Source organism: Microcebus murinus, chromosome 16, assembly GCF_040939455.1.
Source record: "Microcebus murinus isolate Inina chromosome 16, M.murinus_Inina_mat1.0, whole genome shotgun sequence".
Lineage (NCBI taxonomy): Eukaryota > Metazoa > Chordata > Mammalia > Primates > Cheirogaleidae > Microcebus > Microcebus murinus.
In genome coordinates, this window is record NC_134119.1 from 45492970 (window position 1) to 45499311 (window position 6342).

Consider the following 6342-nt stretch of genomic DNA (forward strand, 5'->3'; position numbering starts at 1 on the left):
TTCATTCACTTAGTGCCACTCTGTTGGCTGAACAGTCTTAGTTGCCATTGGCCAAGGTACTGGGGGCAAAAAAGCCTAGATTCAGAGTTCGAGAACTGTCCCCCTGAGCCGCCCAGCTCTCTGGAGGGAGCCGAAGGGCTGTGGGCAGGCGAAGAGTGCAGCAGCCCTGCCTGCGTGGCATGTCACTCTCGAAGGAGCTTCACGGGGGTCACATCTTTCTTCCCTGGTCCTCACCGTTGAGCTAGGTATGGCAGGTTGTAGGTAGGATAGGTGGTTGCCTTAACAGGTGGATGGTAAGGCAGGTAGTAGGTAGAGCAGAGTAATTTGTTCTGCTCCTGACTCAGAAGATGCTAAATTAGCAGTCCCAACCTTTTTGGCATGAGGGACCAGTTTCATGGAAGACAATTTTTCCGTGGACTGAGGGCAGGAGGATGGTTTCGGGATGATTCAAGTGCAATACATTTATTACATTTGCAGCCGCTCCCAAGCACTGACATCACCACCTCAGCTCCGCCTCAGATCATCAGGCATTGGATTCTCATAAGGAGCTCGCAACCTAGAAGCCTTGCATGTGCAGCGTACAGTAGGGTTCGCGATCCTATGAGAATCTGATCTGACGGGAGGCGGAGCTCAGGCGGTGATGGGAGCAACCCGGAGTGGCTGTAAATACAGATGAAGCTTTGCTGGCTTGCCCAGTGCTCACCTCCTGCTGTGCAGCCCGGTTCCTAACAGGCCATAGGCCAGTACTAGTCTGCAGCCTGGGGTCAGAGACCACAGTGCTAAATGACTCACCAAGTGCGCCGAGCCTGGGAATGAGGAAGCCAAGATATCAATTCTGCTGGTCCCTATCTTTATGCCCTGTTGATACAGTCTTTACACTTAGGGTGGTTTCCTCTGGGACACCCTGTCTGCCCCACCCTGATTCCCAGGTGAGACCACAGACACATTCTTCTCTAAAGTTCACCATCTTTCTGTGGACTCTGTTTACACAAAAGAAATTACCCTTCATTAGCTCGGTTTGCTGGGAGGCTATTTGACATGGTTTGTCTTGTCTTTGATCAGTATCACTTGTCTGTGTTTACAAGCTTTGTCTCTGGGCTGCTGCCACCCAGCACTGAGGTTGCTGGTGTGGTTTCCATTTCTTGAAAGCACTCCTGCCGCAAGGCAGCTGCCCAAACCTCAAGAAGAGCTCTTGAAATAAGCCAGCCTCACACCGCGGGGGACGATGCTGGTGGCAGGTCGGTGGCGAGCCCCGGGGGGCAGGTGCGGGGTGGTGATCTCCCGTGCCCGTGGTGGACTGTCCCCCTGCATCTTGGCAAAACCAGTGAAGTGAGGCTGTGGTTGAAGTTGCCCAGGGCTGTGCCGAGAGGAAGGGGCTGGGGCCAGGGCCCATCTCCCCCTCTTTGGAGTGTCCGGTCTCTCACGTTTGGGGACCCACTTCTTCCTGAAAGGCTCCAGCTGCCTTTACTCTCTGCAGGGCGGCACTCACTGCATGACAGCGGGAGGCGTCCTGCCCAAGTGCAGACCAGCCCTCTTGACGTCCAGAGGTGTCCCTGAGTCCGGCCGGCCTGCTCTGGGGAGAGCCAGCAACCACCCCCTCCCCTCCCCTCCCCCACCTGCCCTCAGCTTGCGGGACGGGCGGGAGGGGATACCGTGCTGTCGTTAGAGAGCTTTAAGGGGCACGCTCATCTCGAAGCCAGGCACCCAGCAGGGTGTGTGATTGTGCTTCCATTCACACTGAGCCAAGCCTGTTTCGTAGAAGAAAGGTCTGTCTGCTGTAATTGGCTGCTCTGTAATATTCTAGCAGCAGGAGCAGCCTGGCAGGAAGCTCACTGTCCCTCAGTGTCACACGCCTGTGGCTCCATTCAGGCACCTGGTGCGTGGCCCGGCATCAGGCCATCCAGGACCACGGCCTGCCCTCGATGGCTTCCCTTCAGCGGAAGGGAGCACATCACACGTCAGTCCCGCCAGCCTCTGCCGGAGCCGCACTGAGCGTTCTCGGAGCTGGACTGTGGCTTTCTTAGCGGCTCTGGCCCTGAGACTTAACTAAGCTCAGGCTGTTCTTTAAAGAGCATGAGACGGCCCGGCACAGCCCAGGACACCCAGCGGGCAGTGTGATGTGCAGAAAAGCACAGACGTTGGCCCAGAAGGAACTGCAACCCTACCTCCCGCCATCCTGCAGCCCAGCTACCCTGGGCCAGTGGCTCCATCCACACGTTCGCTCGTTGGGACGTACCTGTCGGCACTGTGCTGGGTGCTGGTATACAGCAGAGAAAAGGGGCCAGGCTCCTGCTTCCGTGGGACTTAATTCTTGTGGGGGACACAATCACAAGCAAATTAACAAATGAGCCCAAAGCATGAGGTGGTGATGGGCACAGCAGAGGAAATGTACGTGGGGCTGCCATGGGGCTGTAGCCATCGGGGGGACAGTCGGTGGAAAGTGTCTTCCAAGGTCCTTGTCAATAATAATAACTGCATTTAACCCTCACGGCACCCATACCTCATTAGTAGACTGAAGTCTTGCTCCTAACCAAGGCACTACACTGCTTTTCTGAGACTCGGGTTCCTCACTGACAACCTTCACAGAGCAGCCACATTCACTGCCAAGGCTTTGCCAGGAAAATTAAAGACATAAAGAATAAAGATATGGGCCGGGCGCAGTGGTTCTCGCCTGTAATCCTAGCATTCCGGGAGGCCAAGGCGGGAGGATCACTTGAGCTCAGGAGTTTGAGACCAGCCTGAGCAAGATCGAGATGCAGAGTCTACAAAAAATGGAAAAATTGGCTGGACACAGTGGCATGCCCCTGTAGTCCCAGCCCCTTGGGAGGGTAAAGCAGGAGGATTGCTTGAGCCCAGGACTTTGAGATTGCTGTGAGCTATGATGACACCACTGCACTGTAGCCTGCGCAATAGAGTGAGACTGTCTCAAAAACAAAAACAAACAAAAACGCCCAAAGAATAAAGATATGAATATCTGTGCGGCAGGGAGTATTCTGCTCGCCTGGAAGTAGGGAGAGGAGGATTAGAGGGTAAACTTGCCCTGTGCAGGGATGTACTAGTCCTGGGTGTGTTCCCCCCACTTTGAGCCACTGCTCTCTGGGAATGCCCATCCCTGCTGGCCCCCCTGAGGCAAAGGTTCTGACACAGGAGAGTGGCTCCCCGTGCTGGGGTCCACTTGAAGTCCAAGTGCATCCTTGGCTTCACGCAAGAAAGAATTCAGGAGCGAACCGACAGAATTGAGTGAATGTGAGATTTATTCAGAAACTATAGAGAGTTAGAAAGTCTGCTCCATAGACAGAGCAGAGGCAAGTTCGCCCTGCAGAAGAGAACTGGCCCTGTGGCTCCTGTCGCCTTTCTATTTAACGACAGTTTAATTAACAAGGGGAGGAATATTCGTGGGAAGGGCGGTGTTTTCCTGGACTCGGGGTGACACCCTCTATTTCTCCACCATCTTGGTCCTAACCGGCTGGAACCTGCCCTGCCTCCATCCTGTTTTGATCAGGGCAATGTGAAACTGTTTCGAGACTTCCTGACTCAGTTAGGCAATGCTGCAGCAATGCCCAAAGCAATACCTAAACCCAAGGCAATGCCCAGAGCAGTACCCAAAGCAGTAGCTGCCAGTCCCTGTCTCAGTTTTCTTGGAGCACACCGTCAGGCCCTGCAGGTGGGACTCCTGATCTGTCCCCTAAGGGTCTCCAGTGCCACTCACCCCTGCCCTGTGCTCCAAAACCATAAACAAGGAGCAAATGGCCCTGAGCAGGCCACTGTGTAATTGTGCTTAAAATCAGTTTTGCTCAAAATACATACTTAAGTAGTTATGTGAGAGCAGGGCAGAGGCTTTTCGGGAAAGCAGTGTATCTGAAAACAGAAGTCGGGGAACCTGTTTCAGCGAAGGAAATCCTTTCAGAGCCGGGAGGTCATTCATTAGGAGGGAGGGGTCAGAGCCTGAGTGACCAGATGAGAAGGGCCTGGCGCTCTGGGAATCGGAAGTCTCTGGGGATGGGGACCACGGAGGCTGGTAAAGCAAGGCTCGTGTACCTGAGTGGCCCCAGAGGAGGTGGGGTCTGGGTGTGAGGACAGCTTTGGTCTGTCTTTGTTTTCTCTCTCTCCCTGAGGAGGATGCAGAACACGTTCCCGATCTCCAGCTGGGGTTATGGTGGGTCGAGAGCGGGCTGGAACTAGGGGCGTAGGGGGCGCTGTTTATTCTGCCCAGATAGGTGCCATTTCCTAGCCTGCAAGCCTGTGCCAATGCAGCCAAGAGATTAGGAAAACAAAATTCACCAACTCGAAGCGTGCACAAAAGACAGAGCCCCACGGGTGCAGAGATAGGTAGCACTGGGTCCCCAGGGTTGTGTTCTGCAAAGCCCGCTCTCTTTCCCCGGCACTCCCTAGCAGTGTGGCCCTGCCATCCGACAGCTCTCTGGAGGAGAAACGCTGAAGTAAGTGTGGACATGTCAGAAGCTCATTCACCAGTTTGCTCTGAAGCAGCATGTGCTTTTCTGATACTGGGAAGAAAAAACACTTAAGTCAGTAGTAAAACATGTTTGCAGTAACACCATGGTTAAATGACATCATGTCTTCATTCCAAAGACCTGAAGTGTTGGGCCCCAGCCACCCTGGGACGTGTGCTGGGTTAACCCTCCCGGGCTGCACGCTCACTCTGCAAATCACTGCTGCTCGGGCCACGGGCCTCAATGCCACCCAGTGTACCTGACACAGCATCATCGCCATGGAAGTAGCATGAGGGGTTCAGAGCATATCCCCCAAAATGATATGCAACTGCTTGTGCTTAACTGGACTGCCCTGTACCCCAGACTGAGAGACTGGCCGGAAGACACAGGGCAATGAGCTTAACTTTGTTCTTCTCTGCTTGTTCTGATTTCTGCTCTTCTCCCCATTTCCATATGTCTTATGTCAGTCACAACTTCTATTGTGAATCTCTCTCCCCAGCTACCAGTCGATTTTTGATATATGAAACCTCTTGACATTTCAGATAGAGAACTGAAGGGGTTCAGCATGCGGCACCCCAAAACACACCACTTTAATATAAGGATTATTTTTGAGCTTAAAGGTATCTGAGGCTGACCAGATGTAGAAAGAAGCCTTCTCAGAGCTTCCCTTACCACACTAAAGCAGACACTTCTGAGACATGAAGGCTGTCCTAGATCCCCTCTCCTGGGGGAGTTTTGTGATCACGCAGAAGATGGAAAGCCAGTGCCGAGATGGGCCTGCACAGCAAACCCCACCCCATCAGCTTCCTTCAGTGGTTTACCACCTTCCCAGAGTTTACCACCTACAGAAGCTTAAAATCCTTTCTTTTGTCTTGTCACTTTTCTACATAATTCTTATTCTTTTGTAGAGATGCTGTATGTGCCCAAGTTCTAACCACTTCTTTGAGTCATGCATCATTGAATTCTCCCATGCGTTTGTGTGATGCACACATTAATAAACTTGTTGATTTTTCTCTTGCTAATTTGTCTTTTGTCAACATAATTTTCAGGGCCCCAGCTGGAGAACTTAGGAGGGGAGGAAAAAATAATTTTTCAGTATCTCAATATTGAGGTTGCCCCAATACCAAGGAGGGAAGAAAGCTTCCCTGTATTAAATGGAAAATTCAGGTTAAAAATGGCAAGTACTTTATGAGACATAAATACAGATGGAAATACACTGCTGAATGCTCTCAATGGTTACCTGAGTTTTATGAATTTTGGTACTTAGCAAATACTGATTTATATCAACTAAAAATGTAAAGCCATACAAGTTTCTTAAATACTAATTTCCAAAAGATGCTGTACTGTGTCCTTGTCCCATGGCAGAGAACAAAGGACTAGTGACCACTGGTTTGTAACCCAGGCCAGCTAATGCTGTCAACCTACAGTGAGGCCAGGGACAATGTCACCCCTATTCTATCTTGATATAAATGGTTTCACAGTCTTGGCCTCATGAGGGACTCAGCCAACCCGTCACTGTTACGTCTGAGGGACTCCACAGCAGGAAGGAGACAGGAGCCATCTGTGGTTCCAAGTGTGAAATCACCTACGTGTCCACACCCCTGACACCAATGTAACTTGAGGCAGGGAGTTAAATGTCCATGACTCTGGTGGCCTCCTCAAAGGCACGTGGAGACGGGGTGAGGGTCAGCATATCTGCCCACCCTCTGCGTGACTGCATGTCCCCAGGGCTTGGTGGGCTGCAGGCTCACTCCCCCTGTGCCTCCCACCCAGGAGCCCGGAGCACACCTCACCTACCCTGCTAAAATGCCAACCCGATGGCCAGGGCTTCCCAAGCCGTGTCAGTGTGGACGGATCACTGGATGGATAAGGATCGCACCACAAAGCCGAG